The sequence below is a fragment of the Hylobates moloch genome, unplaced genomic scaffold, assembly GCF_009828535.3.
Source record: "Hylobates moloch isolate HMO894 unplaced genomic scaffold, HMol_V3 SCAFFOLD_9, whole genome shotgun sequence".
In the NCBI taxonomy this organism is placed as follows: domain Eukaryota; kingdom Metazoa; phylum Chordata; class Mammalia; order Primates; family Hylobatidae; genus Hylobates; species Hylobates moloch.
In genome coordinates this window covers 41,129,442-41,144,118 of record NW_026652284.1, presented here as the reverse complement: position 1 = coordinate 41,144,118, position 14,677 = coordinate 41,129,442, and the positions used below count along the sequence as shown (strand labels likewise).

Sequence of the window (14,677 nt, the reverse complement as noted above, 5' to 3'; positions counted from 1 at the left end):
AATACTTCATTACTCAAGATGTGATTAATTATATTTACAGTCTTTCTACACTAGTGAAATATAGAAATATATTATTTATATATGTATTTGTATATTATAGCATGATCATATTTATATAATGTAAGTTTCAAGATGTTGATGCTCATTAGAGTGTCTGTCAAAATTATTCAGTTATTAGTGATTACAATATTCACGGCAATTCATTAAACCCTGTTTGTTTTATCTTGATAATTTAAGAAAGGATTTGGGAGTTAATAAGTGTACTCTTGTACTCAGTTTAAAGCTTTACAGGGTATTACTAGCCAAAATGATCTCCTAACTACCAGATTCAAAACACTGATAGGCTGGTATTAACCAATTGATTAATTGACTATTGAAATGACTGCACAGTCAGACTTGAAAGTAAAGCTCTAAAATTGCAAGGTCAACATATTAATCCATTATGCTATCTGAGTCACTGGTTTTTAGCCTTAATGAGACTCACTCTTGTAATTCAAGCAATGAATTTTGTCTCTGCAAGGATTAGAATTAAAAGCATTTGAGGATGAAGCTCTTAAGGTATCTAGAGGTCAAATGTGTTGTATAACAGGAGTATGGAGAATTTCACTTAACATTTCTCTGGCATTTTCAAACTTAAAACAATGGAGAATATTTCATGGTGCTTATAGGAGCAGCTCAATTTTTTCATCCTGAGGGGTGTTGAGGAATTCACGCAGAGGGCATACAAAACAAGAGAGAAAAACAAGAAAACTGTGGGGAAAAAAGATATATGGTTAAAGTTACATGTTGGAAGTGAAAAAGTAATAATGTTACCTTATTCTGTTTCATTAGAAAAGAAAATCCCACAAAGTATCAGATGTTTAGCAATGACCTGTCTGCAAATGTTATTGTGACATGAAAATACTGTGAAGGCAAATTAAGTAACCTAGTCATAGGTTCTTGTTTTTGTTTTTATGATAATAAAATCATTTTCTACCATTTTCCCTGTAGTCATTTTACCAATCTAGTTAGATTCACCTAAAGCTAAAACTGAGGTTGTCCAGAGTCCCCATGTGTGCCCTGTGTTCTTCTCTGGAACACCTTTACTGCCTCCACCATGAGGTCTCTTATTAGTCAACTTCACTCCTTTAGCTCCTTTCCAACTTTGGTTACTTCTCAGTCTTCACACATAGTTCAAGGTATCCTAGACCTCTGGCTGGCCTTATGATTTGTACTTCCTTTTTCTAAGTCCGAACCAACGTTTTTTCCATTATCCGAACAGTATTCCTCCAACCCTTCAAAAGTAGTTCAGCATTCTCCTTTCTGTGATGTCCCTCATAAAGCAGATTTACTATTCAATGGTGCATGCAAGAGCTGCAAAGGCTCTTGGTGACACTGTCAGTCTATGGAAGAGGAAAACTGGGAGGGGGTGATGATAGCACAAGCTTGTTGAATGTTTGTGGAATAAGTATATAAATATTATAAATGAATAAATGAAGGAGTGAAACCCAAAGAGATCAAATGACTTGACCAAAACCAAAGATCAAACCCACCTCTCCTAATTCCAGTCTTTGATACTTCCCACTGTATTAAGCAGCTAATTCAACATTTTACATATTCCATAAAAAGGATTACAGTTAATTAAAGATAATTAAAAATGCCTTTTCAAATGTTGTCTACCCAAATCGACAATGGTTTTATCTAGCCCATTCATGTTGCCTTCAGTCACATTTACTAAAATGGCTGTTGCCTCTTCTTAGATGTACATGTAACTTCTACAATCTGATCTTCTTTATGAAATAATACTGGCTTTCACAGATACCCTTAAAGTTGTGCAAGGACAGAGGGTACCATGAAAATTAGGACTGACTTTTGAAAATATACAGAAGAGGCAGTGTATACTAAATTTCTTTTCAGGCTACTGTCAAATGTCCTCAAGTCCTATATGTTTTTAGACCCTTAGCATGCAGAACAGCTCCCATTATGGGCACAGAGTAATGGCTACCTGTAAGTGGACACTATCCTACAGGGGGCAGTCTTCTTTCCCAACTCTGCACCAAATAAAGCACTAATGTGCATATTCCAACTTATATGTTTTATAGCCTTGTAAATGAAAAGGATTTACCAGCAAAATCATACTTCAACTAAATGATCTTTCCAAAAGTATGTAACTAATTGCTATCTTTATTTCTCCTTCACATAAATCCCAAGTTACGAAACACGTACAGTCTGTAACATGTCTGTTTTGAGCCCATTTCTTCTCATCCTTTCAGAAATCTTGTGATTTTAATATATCAGAGAGGATGGTTTCTAAATTAATTTTCATATGGAGTTCCAGATTTATGACTACAACTAAAAGTGTTCCAAAAGCTTGAAGCAATCTTCACTTTATCGCACCTTCTCTCCTCCACTGTCTTGCAATCTTCTAAGATGTTTTCTCATGTTAATTTGTGTAGTGTGTAGATCTCTGGGCACTAAAATCTGCATTCCCACTCTTGCAGTGGAAGGAGAAGAAGGTGGGTGTGGCTATGGAAGAGTAAAGTATCAATCTGGGTAAGGATGGTGAAGTACTCAAGAGGGTACCTCTCTTTCCACAGTCTCATAATTAGTTCAATGTATCCTGTCATCAGTGGTGTTAGGTCAGGCAGATAGCTTGAATACCAAATCAAAGCACACTTTTCCTGTGTGGAGCATGGCAAGCACAAATGAGGGAGCATATCTGTGTCTTCAGTCCTCAGATGCACTTACAAACAGTGGGATCTTAACACTCATGGCAACATTTCTGAATTAGGAGGAGTATTTCCATTTACCTCGTTTTCCTAAAAGACAGTTCAGTATTAATCACTGCCTAATGTATAATATGGGGAAAATTAAACTCAATAAAGTTTGATTACTGAAAATATGAATAATTAGTTAGATCATGCAAGTAAGCTAATGTTTTGACTATTGGTTTCCTGCTGTAAAGATATTGATTGACTACAGCTCCGTCATGTCAAATATAAAACCTGAAGTAGCAGAATATTATTTCCTGTTAATCACCAATATTTTAAATTTATTTTGAATAATTCACTTAAGTCATGCTTAATTGCAACAGTTGTTCTTTCTGATTCTTCTCAAATCCTTCACTGACTTCTCTTTTTTCTAGAACATCCCACCTCTAAGTGATTCCTTAACATGTTATTCTAAGTCACATTTCTTCCACCCAGATAAAATTTGCCATGGTTTTTTATTAATGGGAAATGTTCTAAACTAAAATGTACAATTCTGACCCAAATTCCAAGCCTAATTCTGCAATTGCTTGTGAGACATTACTACTTGGACATCATTCTTGCTAGAAATGTGAACAAAGTTTTCTTTCTCAAACCTATTTTTTTTCTGTCTGACCAATATCTGTTGATGACACCTTCATCTTCCTTGTCACCTCTACTCAAAATGTTGCAGTCATTTTTGACTCTTTCCTTTTCTACCAAACTCTTGTGAGTTCTGTTGGGTCTACCCTGAAACATCAATTATTTCCATCTGCCCTTCCACCCATTTCCACACCCATTCATTTATCCAGGCCTTCATTACCTTTTCACTTGCAATAGCTGCTTAACTAAAATTGGTCTCTTTACATCTACCCCAAAGAGTGGTAGAAAATTAATCTTCATGAGCCATGGGCTCAAAAATTCTCCAATGACACCTGTCCCCCAAATTAAATCCAAACTCTTCAGCGTGACATGAAACCTTCCAAATGAAACTCACACCCTATAACCATCCTTCGTCTACTCTATTGTTCAGTCAAATCCAATTAATTGCTCCTTTTTTACCTAAATCTCTCTCCCTTAATCATGTGTCTTTGTTTACACTGCTCTGTCATTATTCAATTACCATTTTCCCAGAATTTGTTGTCTAAAGTTGTTAAAAAATGGGGAAAAACCCCATACTTTGCTCAGTGATTTGTGGTTTGCTCAGTACTTTTACTTATTGATCCTTATAACTTCCCTTTGAGGGAGCCATGTAGGAATAGCTGCTTTGCACAAGCCCACAGAGAGGTTAAATGATCTCAGATCTTTCTGTCAACAAAGACTGAAGTAAAAATGAAATATACTTTTTTTACATACTTGTACTTTCCCCACAATTCCATGCTGCCTTTACCATCTTCATATATCCAAACCCTAAATATACTTTAAAGTCAAGTTCAAAAGTCAGCTTATCTATAAGGCTCCAAGAACCTTCTTATTCTGAACTGCCAAAGCATTTCGTTTATACTTTCTTTATGGGACACCACTTTAAAATTTATTTCTTTAACATGTATGTACCTTCTAGACAGTAATCTCCTTGATTAGTTCATGACTAATGCATTTTTCAATCCCTCTTGAGATATCTTTTAGTTAAATGGTATTCTAAATATTCAAAAAATATTTGCTGTGTCAGTGTGTAACTAAGGAAATGAATTCATCAGTATAAACTGACTTTAACTAGTCTGATGATTTTTCTTTTTTCCTGGGAACTTCTTAGTCACAGGATGAAAAGATTTGATTAATGTCCGTTTCCCTTTGTGGCAGAAACCTCAAGCTACCCTCCTACACTCATTTTCCTTTTGTGCTGAAAAATGGGCCCCTCTAGCTGGCTCAAGGAGGACATTTGTAGCTTCCTTTACAGCTGTGCATGGCCCTGTGACAATGAAATGTAAGCGGAATCCTCGTGTGGTGCTTCCAAGAAGTCTCCATGAAGGGAGGGGCTCACCTTCCTTTGTTTTTTTTCAAGTTCCTGCTGGCAAAAACGTGGAGGTGATGGAGAGAGCTAGGGAAAATATCTTGGACCAAGACATGGCACCATAAGGACGCTGAAGGCACAAGAAAGGAGCCTAAGAGTGTGACTATTCTGGAGCCTGGACAACCTACTTACAGTGGGAGTGAAAGGGAAGTAAATGTCTGTCGTTGCAGAATCACTGACATTTGGGGTTTTCTGTTATAGGCAGCCCAACATAATCCTAACTGATACACCCTAACAGATTATAAACTTTAAAAGGCTGGGAGAGAATTTATTTTGTTCACCATTATAGCCCTAGTATCTAGAACAGATCTTGGCACGTAGTAGGAACTCAATACATATTTCTTGAGTTAACGCCAAATAGACGTTTAGGTCTGGTACAATTAGAATTGATGATGCCAGCTTCACAGAAATAGTTGTTATAAATCCTTAATCTTTTGGGAACTTCATTTGCTAAATTCTAGGGCTCAAATGTCTCAAAGGTAATTTCTCGTGCGTGTGCTCCTCATTTTGTTTATTTTCAAGCCTAATGAACTTCATATTTTCTTGGCAAAATGTCCTGCATGTCATTGGCATTTTAGTGTTGAGTGGCTCTTAATAGTTACCATTTGCAAAACTCTATCCATTTGAAAATGGGTGCTAGGTTTCACTTTTTTGGAAGTCAGATCTGTTTCCTAAAAATTTACATTGCTATTGATGACCAATGTAAATTAAAATAATGAAAGGGTATTACAATGATGAAGAGAAGATTTCAATTTTTCCAATTAATACAAAACAAAAGTCTCATTAAAATCAATTAGGAAGCCAAAGCTGAAGTCATGTATTGTCCCTCATGACCTGCCTTGATGCTAAGGCCATGTTCGTTTCTCCCCTTGTCTGGTTACCTAGAGCTGAGGAGTGCCACGTTGAGGACAGAGCTCAAGGTGCAAACATGAGGCACAATATTAGCTACACATTTCAGCATATGTTTTCACTTCCTTTCCTTTGATTTTCTTTCTTTTTTTTTTTTTTTTTCTTTGAGATGGACTCTTACTCTGTCACACAGGCTACAGTGCAATTGCACGACATCGGCTCACTGCAACCTCTGCCTCCCAGGTTCGAGTGATTCTCCTGCCTCAGCCTCCTGAGTAGTTGGGATTACAGGCATGTGCCACAACACCCAGCTAATTGTTGTATTTTTAGTAAAGATGGGGTTTCACCATGTTGGTCAGGCTGGTCTCGAACTCCTGACCTCACGTGATCCACCCACCTCGGCCTCCCAAAGTGTTGGGATTACAGGCGTGAGCCACTGTGACTGGCTCCTTGGATTTTCTTTGAAAAGGAAAAAAAAAAAAAAGCCGTGTTGCTCATCTCTGGTTATTATTTTTAAAAAATGAGTAAGATTTTGGTGTAAGTGGAATGGTGAAAAAAAAAATCCTTGGAATAACATTAGTCATGTTAGTGATGAAATAGTGTTAAAATCACATACTTGAATGGCACCAGAATGACGGAGGGCCTGCCTTTCGGTGTTTAAAACTCTGTGTGCTTCACAATCCTTCCAGAGTCTGTATTCCTCCTTCAAATATCTGCATCCTTCCCCGTCCAACACGCCAGCCTTGAAAGCTATCATTATCTCTGCCTCTAGCAGACAATCTATATCAAAACAGTTGTACACATAAAACTGCACCACCGCCTCGGCTGGCTCTGCTCTGATCCAGCTGTTAGAGTGAATAGCAGTTGGTGCACAGAGCGCTGGAACATGGGTAGCCCTGAGGCCTTATTTGCTAATGTGGCTCACCAGCTGCTGCTTTCTGTGGTCTTTGCAGGCAAGGCCTGGAAGGCTGCCAGTTGCAGCAGGAGCAGGAGAACGTGAGGAATCTCTGAAGCCCGTCCATTTACCCCTGTCTGTCAGCATTTGACATCCTGAGCTGTGGAGTGCTTTCCCCAGGGCAATAAGGAGACCCTGCTGGCTTTAGCTGTGACAAGTGTTTCCTCTCGGTCCCTTTTATACACACTATCAAACACATGCCGTTCATAGCACCTAAAGAAAAACTTCTGAGCCTTGCTCTTGGTTGTCCATGCAGGCCTGCATGAGTAATTAGAGCAGGAAGGGAAAGCGGTTTCATTTTTCTTAGGAATAATGCACTCTAAGAGTCTATGAGAAGAATGTAAATGTTGATATTATTTAAGTCCCCAATTTGATTACATATTTTTTCCAGGGATTCAATTAATATGTAAATGTATACACCAGAATAAATGTGTGGGGAAATTTAATAATCAAAATTTATTTATTATTTTCCTAAATGCATTTCTGAGAGAGCTTAATTATTTGTTGTCCAAACACATTAAATAAATCGTTTTTACGTGACCTTCTTGTGATCTATTTATTATGTTGAAATGTGTACTTTAAATAAACTTTATGTTAAGATTTTTGCTATTAGACTTCAATTAGTTGCACTGAACACTGATAATTAACAATGAAAGAGGGAAAATTTGGAAAAATACGTACGCACAGAACTTGCTATATTTTTAAAGATTGAGACAAGTGAGGTTCAAAAGAAAGGTTGGACATTTTTATAAAAATGTATTTTTATCCTCAGTATTTTAATTTAGAATAACTTGATTTCAACTCTGCATTTCCAAAAACAAAATTGTTTTTGTATTTAATATTTGGAATCTTTGCTTTTCTTTCAAAAGACAATAGCAACAAGTAGGGTTCAGCTTTCTCTACAGTACGCTACAATAGAATACTTGTAGTTTAGTTAGGGTAATTAGTCATTATAAAACAATGTATCACAGGAAAGTAAGAACCCTGGAGCACGATTTATTAGATATTTGCCAAACGGACAGCCATAGCACTCTCTAGAACCACCATCTTCAGGGAAGATTAAAACTGCCTCAGAAACCAGTGCTCACACTGCCTGACTTCTGCATTACCTGACCATCATACTCCTTCACACTGTGGTCTCTCCATTGTGGCTTCTTGCACGAATGCGCCCCTTATTACTCAAGGAATTTGGTGTGTTCAGAGCAAAACATCATTGAAGAGTCTTAAAAGTGATGGCTAAAAATCACACTGGCTAAAAACCATGTCACCAGTTTTGGTGTTTGTTTGTTTGTATATCCTCTCCCAGGGATGAACCAAAGATCAGATATTGAAGAACAGCAAGCAACAGAGAGAAGGGGGACCCTGAACCTCTTAACGCCCTTAGTGCCCTTGTCTGGCCTCCTCTGCAGAACTCCACTTCAATTGCTGCCACATCCAGCAGATCCAGAAAGAAGTGTCTTAGTTGCTCTAGTGTATGCATCTGGATATATATTTACAAACAACTGAAAAAGCAATTTTACTCGATTTTATTTGATTTTTTTCCTTTCTCTAAAGGAGAGGGAGGCCGTGTGCTACCGTGGAGGCAACCCTGTTCGTGACACCTAGCTGCCACTGTTTCTAATGAGTTGTCTTACTTTCAACTTCTTTAACCCTCATTTTTCACCTCATAAAAAGAGGATAATTTTTCACCAACAAATACTTATTGAGTGCCTGCTATGTGCCAGGCACTTTCTTAGGTACCTGGTCCACAGTGGTGACCATGTAGTTGGAATTCGTGCCCTGATGCAGCTCACTTCCTAGTGGAAGAGACAGACAAGACAATAAATATTCTAGGACAGTGATATGTTTTAAAGAGACAAATAGGAGAGGAGTGTACTGACCTTAAATGCTTCCTTAAAACATGACTGTGAGGATTAATTAAGATAAGGACCATGAATGTGTTTTGTCACAGTTGAATTCATTTTTGTGGTTGCTGCTCACGCTGATGGTTCTCTTTGGTTATTATCCTTGAGTTGCTTTCCCTGACCAGTTCTGGTCCCTGGTGAGCCACTGACACAATTATGACCAAACATTCTGGCAGCCAAAAGCTTGTATCTATGGGGACCTTCCCTGGGATAAGCAGGGCAGCTTATAGTCACAGAGCACAGGGTTTCACTGAGAGAAAGTCAACAGCACAGATAAAGGTTGAACTTATAACCTGGGTTTTAATAGCTCCCTGATCAAGGCTAATAGGCTAACCGGTAGATACAAAGTTCAAAAACACTTTAATGTATAAAAAGGTATTCCAGTTCATAGGATCGCATTATTTTCCATCAACTATGTACATATAATCTCTCCTTTGGATCACAACTTCGGCCAGGAGGTTATGGGGTATAGCGTTGCCTTTTAATTGCACAGTTGGGAAGACGTTTTTCACTCAGATTGAGCCACCTCGTTTCTGATTGCTTCATGCCAATGCCGTTTGTCTCCTGCTGTGAATCTTAAACTATCAACGTCAATATTACCAAGTTTGACACACCGTGCTTCAGTGAGCCCTTGCAAGGGCTTTCCTGCCCAGCAAAAATAAAGGAAATGTGCAAATGGGCAACAGGCAAAGTTTACTTTTACTTGACAAGGTGCATCTCTCATAATTGCAGATAATGGCAGGACACGAGAGGCTCATGGACTGAAGGGTCCGTCCTGTCTAAAAGAGCTCCGAAGATCACGTGGTCCACCCTCTGGTTCCCAAAACATCTGAATTAGCAGTTCCTACAAATCACATCTCTGGTAAGGGGAGTTTATGAATGTGCTCTGGGTCTACCTATGTTTAGAATCAACGAAGCCTTTTATTTGTATTTGTATAGATCATGACTTTTGCATCTGTGCTACAAAGTGTAGGCGATGTTTTGTTTACAAGGGGCTATGATTTTATATTAAAAGTGTATCAAACATGCGAATGTTTGCTCATATCTCCTTTGTTTTGATGTGCTCAGAGAAGGGACGAATAATGTGCTTTATTTCTAGAATACTTTCAAAGGATTGTGTGCATTGAAATAAAAAGAATGGATTGGAAGTGTAGGTTAAGTAATAAGAAAATTGGGACGTACTGGGAGACATGCCGTCTGGGAGTAGTGGATCACTTACTAGAACTACCTGCGTGTATTCACAGCAGCATCAGTTAGCAAGAATGCTTCTTCACACCATATTTGAACCTGGGAATTTAAGTTGCTTTCTCATATTTTTCCACAGGATGTTAATGGCATGCTTGCAAAAATAGAGATGTCAAGTGGGGTATTGACTTCCTAACATCAGTTCAGAACACTGATATTTGAGTTCATTTAGAGGCACTTAAATCATTAAATACACACGACATTCAGCTTAAAAATACATCTTAAGAAGCAAAATTAAAACCTTATATTCTGCTTGAGCCAGACAGCTTCCCTGTGCAGAATATTTGTATGCCCCAACTTGTTGGAGACTTGAAGGAAAGTACAATTTTTACATTAGTATTTTATTATGGAAATCATCCAATAATCCTTTCAAATAATACATTATAAAACATTAAAATAGCATGAAACCAAGATAGGAAAAGGCTGGAAATCCTCTCTTTTTGAGCATGGTATTAATAACTTGGAAAAATCATTCTAGGAAAATTACAATGTCTTTCAGCTATTTTAAAGTGTCTGACTCTGTAAGTGACCTTAAGCTCCTTTAAAACAATTACAAGATTCAAATATTTGTCTGCCAAAATTTTATAGCATGTTAGATAATGGGATAGATATAGTTATACACAGTCTCTATATTTCTAGGTATACCTAATTTAGTTAATATTAACATCACTCACTCATTTATGGTTTTATAAACTTTGAGTCACATAAGGTCAAGGTCTCAAAACTAATCATAAAAACTACTGACTGCTATTCATGCTAATATAATGACCCTTTCTTTAAAACAACAGCCAATAAATTTCATTATAAAAAGTTATTAAAAGGGTTAAAAACCTATTAAATGTCAAAGAATTTGCCTGACTCAAACTTCTAATAAAGAAAGAGAATAGGCTTTCTTTCTGAATTATTTAAATCTTTACTGACTGTGCACTGAACCATGAAATTAGAAAAGTGTTATTAGAAGTATTCTCTGGTTTTTATAAAAGTTGGAGCCCAGAATGTATCAAGCCATAGTCTTTAACTAGACTAGCTAAAGCAGTAAGTCTTTAATCCTAAATACATGGCTTCTACTGATATAAAGATCATAATTAAAACTCTATCCTGTAACTTGGTGATAATAAAGTTATTATTACAGAGGCACACATGTTCATTTAGAATATATGAACTACATGTTCTAATTTTAATTTGAACAAATATCTTCCATTTTGGGGGGATAGTTCCATGTCTACTAACATAGACCCTCTCAACTAATAATTAGGTTTTAATAGGGACTGACTTTAAAGCACTAATGTTAATAATTTGAACTATCTATCATTTACTGGTTTAACACCTACCAAATGTACACTGAAATTAGATCATTATGGTCTAAAGTGTTAAAAAAATCACAATCCTGCATGATTATAGCCATGTGTGACAAGTGGAATAAATAAATTTAGGTATTATTGAAAAATAGGAAATATATCTTTCACATTTTCAATCTCTATTTCTCCAAGTGACTATACTCAGCACAACTGATTTGAACTGGTCTCTCTCTCACAAGCAGGTAACTGTTCTCATATCAGTTTCCTCAAATGTCCACTCTTAGCCTTTGGTAATTGTGGTTTTAAGTTCTCTTATTAAAAATATCTAATACTGACAGGTCCCACCTAATATACTAAGCACGGTACTAAGAAGTTTCCATGAATTGCCCTATTTAGGACTCACAGTAACCAGGTGAAACTGTTACAGTCACCACTGCCATGGTACCCACGAGGGACCCAAAGGAACAGAGAGGGCATTCTCCAGTCATTCAGTAAGTGGGTCAGCTGCAATTTGTCACAGGGCGCCTGATCTCAAAGCCTATATCATAACCATGAAACTGTACTATTGACCTAGTGTATGATCTGATGTTTTTAGCTGTTTTTTAAACAAAAGATAGTTGGAAGGGCTTACAGGGGAGGATGCAGCTAGAACCTAGAATGACTGAATTTAATGCACTAATTCCTTTTGCAGGAAATTCAATTAATTTTTTTTTTTTTTAACTGAACACCTACTCTTTGCCTTGCACTGTGAGAGGTCCTAGGGGAAACAAAGACAGATGAGACTATCCCTGTACTCAAATAACTCACAGCCTGGAAGACATACTATAATACAAGTCAAAGGGGATTAATTGCTATAACCAAAAATGCACTGCTATAGAATTGCAGAGAATAATGCTGCAACAAGGAGTCTGTCCGCATTGCATTAAAATTGCAGTGAGCATAGCTTAGAATTAAGAATTTTTTTTTTTTAACATCAGAAGGTACAAGAAAAATGGAAATGAGTAGAATTTGACTCTGGGGGCAATATAATTGACAGCAGACACACCATCTAATTGTTTGACAGTCAGTATATGTTATATTTTCATAAAAGTAATGATATGGCTAAGATAGTGTGAAAGAAAATTGAACAAAAATAAAACAATCATGTGGCCTTTCATCTAATGATAAGGATGAGTTTAAAACCTCAAAAATTCAACATACAATCAAATTATACTTTAAAAAAATGTGACTAAAAGCTATCTGACAGTTTGATTTCTGTTTGGGAATTAGCAACGTGATTCTTAAGTGTATTGTCCTATAAGTCTTAGGATGACTAGACTTAGTCTGTAGTTTCAAGACTATATGTCAGAATATATTCTTAAGTATAAAGTTGTTTTAACTGAAAGAAATCAAAAAACAAAAATAAAAAATACACTGCCATTTGATACTATACTAGCAGAGAGACCATTTCACCAGTCCCCAAATATGGGCCTAATGTTTCAAAAATAACTTGCCTTTTTTCATTGGGTCTTAAAAAACATTTATGGGCATAGCAACAGTAGCCATTTTTATCTAGAGCTTTACAACGTTCATTTCATTAGCTAAAAATGTTGCCACATAAATTATGCTTTCACAGAGTGACTGACAAACATTTTGATCAAAACCTTTCTTTATATTGTTTCACTTGTCAATCAGTGCCTTTCACTTGTTAGTAAAGCATGTTTTCTAGAAGGGAAGAATGAAAGCAAAACACTCTGTAAGAGAAAGTGGAGAGTGCACAAGTCTTACTGTGGGCCCAGACAGGGATCATGTCTTAATTATGTGAAAGCTTAATAACTCTCTAAGACAAAATTGAAAGGGAAAAGGAGCTTGGAACAAATTCATTGTGAGGCATAAGCACTGAGTAGACATCGTTCGCTTAAAAGATAGTTTCCTTTCACTTTAACAGTGAAAGACTAAATGGATGCTTGATGGGTTTATGAGAGCTGGTATCAGAAACTTGTATCTCATAAAGATAAAAGTTTTATGAAAGAAGAACTTTCCCTACATTCAGTTTTAGATGAAGACAACTTTTCCCACTTAACCATTAAGTGGCATCTCTCCCATGCAATCTCACTGAGGAAGGTGGTGGATGGGTGAGACACTGGGGAGATGTTGACCTTAAAGACACAGCAAAGCCTGCGGAACCATTTCTAGGCCATTGTAAGCTTTTAAAATTGTGTACAAGGGGTTTAACCACAGAAGAGTAACGAATACATTTGTTGATTATAATGACTCTGGTGTGGTCCCTGCCATTATATATAGGAAGGCTGTCTCAGAATAAGAATTCAATTAAGTTTGCAGTTAACTCTGAATATTCATGCCAACGATCAGGATAACATAATTTTGGTAAAATGTCCAAATATTCTCAGAAAACAGTGTTTTTAAAAATTTAAATTGGTATCCTTGTACTTTTTTTTTTTTTTAGTTTTAATTTTTGTTGAAAACTGTTCTAGAATGCCCTTGCCTGCTTTTCTGTCCCTGTTAAATACCTGATTCTCAAAAAAATCTTGAAAGGATTTCAAGAGAATAAATTTTCCCCTCAATTATAATTGTGAAGTTTTGTGGTTATGGAATATGAAACAGACTAAAGCAATTGTATGCTGCTCTGTGGACACGCCCTTATTAAATATATTTTTGGTCTTTATGTGGTAAAAACAAAAAGAAAAGAAAAAGACAATAATAGCCAGCTATTTGAGAATATTGTTTGGAGTCCTGTTAGTAGAGATTTTAATCTGTCAGGGGAATTTTTAAAATTAGAAGTAATATTCATTTTGTCATTTCACTATCTTTTTTCTTAATTATGGTAATGACAGTGACTTTTTTTTTTTTTTTTTTTTTCTGAGACAGAGTCTCACTCTGTCGCCCAGGCTGGAGTGCAGTGGCACGATCTTGGCTCACTGCAACCTCCACCTCCCGGGTTCAAGTGATTCTCCTGCCTTAGCCTCTGGAATAGCTGGGATTACAGGCACCTGACACCACACTTGGCTAATTTTTGTACATTTAGTAGAGACAGGGTTTTACCACGTTGACCAGGCTGGTCTCAAACTCCTGACCTCAGGTGATCCACCCGCCTCAGCCTCCCAAAGTTCTGGGATTATAGGCGTGAGCCACTGCGCCTGGCCGACAGTGACATGTTTTTAACAACAACAAAGTACGACTGTGGCCTAAATCTATATACTAACAGAACCACTTAAACAACAAATTTCTGTATCGTAAAAGAGTTGGCTTGCACTTAGTTATACAGGGATTGCTGGATGAGAAGGTACACTGACTGACATACTCATCAAGCAGTGGTTCAATAACCTCCAACAGGGTCAGACTGCCAGACACTAAAAAGGATAAATTATTTTAGGATTTACATAATTACCAGACTGATAAGCCCCACACATTTTAATGCCACGGGAATAAAAATAGCAGCATTATTTGTTACAAAACCTTAATTGCAACAAAGTAACTGATAGAAACAGCTGCTATGTAAGAACTTACCTTTGGACACAAATTTATGCTTTCTATCCTTTTCTTAACCAATGCCCCTAGGTAATCTTAACTTAGGTAAATTTTTTCAATATGATGTTCAGCCTCCTGAAAAAAATGTTAATTGGCAGAATGGCCATTTAGAACAGAATTATAATCTTACTAATTGCACATTTATAAATTGATATTTGCAA

At 36.8% G+C, this 14,677-nt stretch overlaps 1 protein-coding gene across 2 annotated transcripts in view; it reads right to left on the bottom strand.

Annotated features, from left to right (window-relative positions):
* Positions 1–14,677, bottom strand: part of TOX (thymocyte selection associated high mobility group box) — a 308,486-nt gene that overhangs the window by 45,111 nt on the left and 248,698 nt on the right. The gene's annotated exons all lie outside the window — the stretch shown is intronic.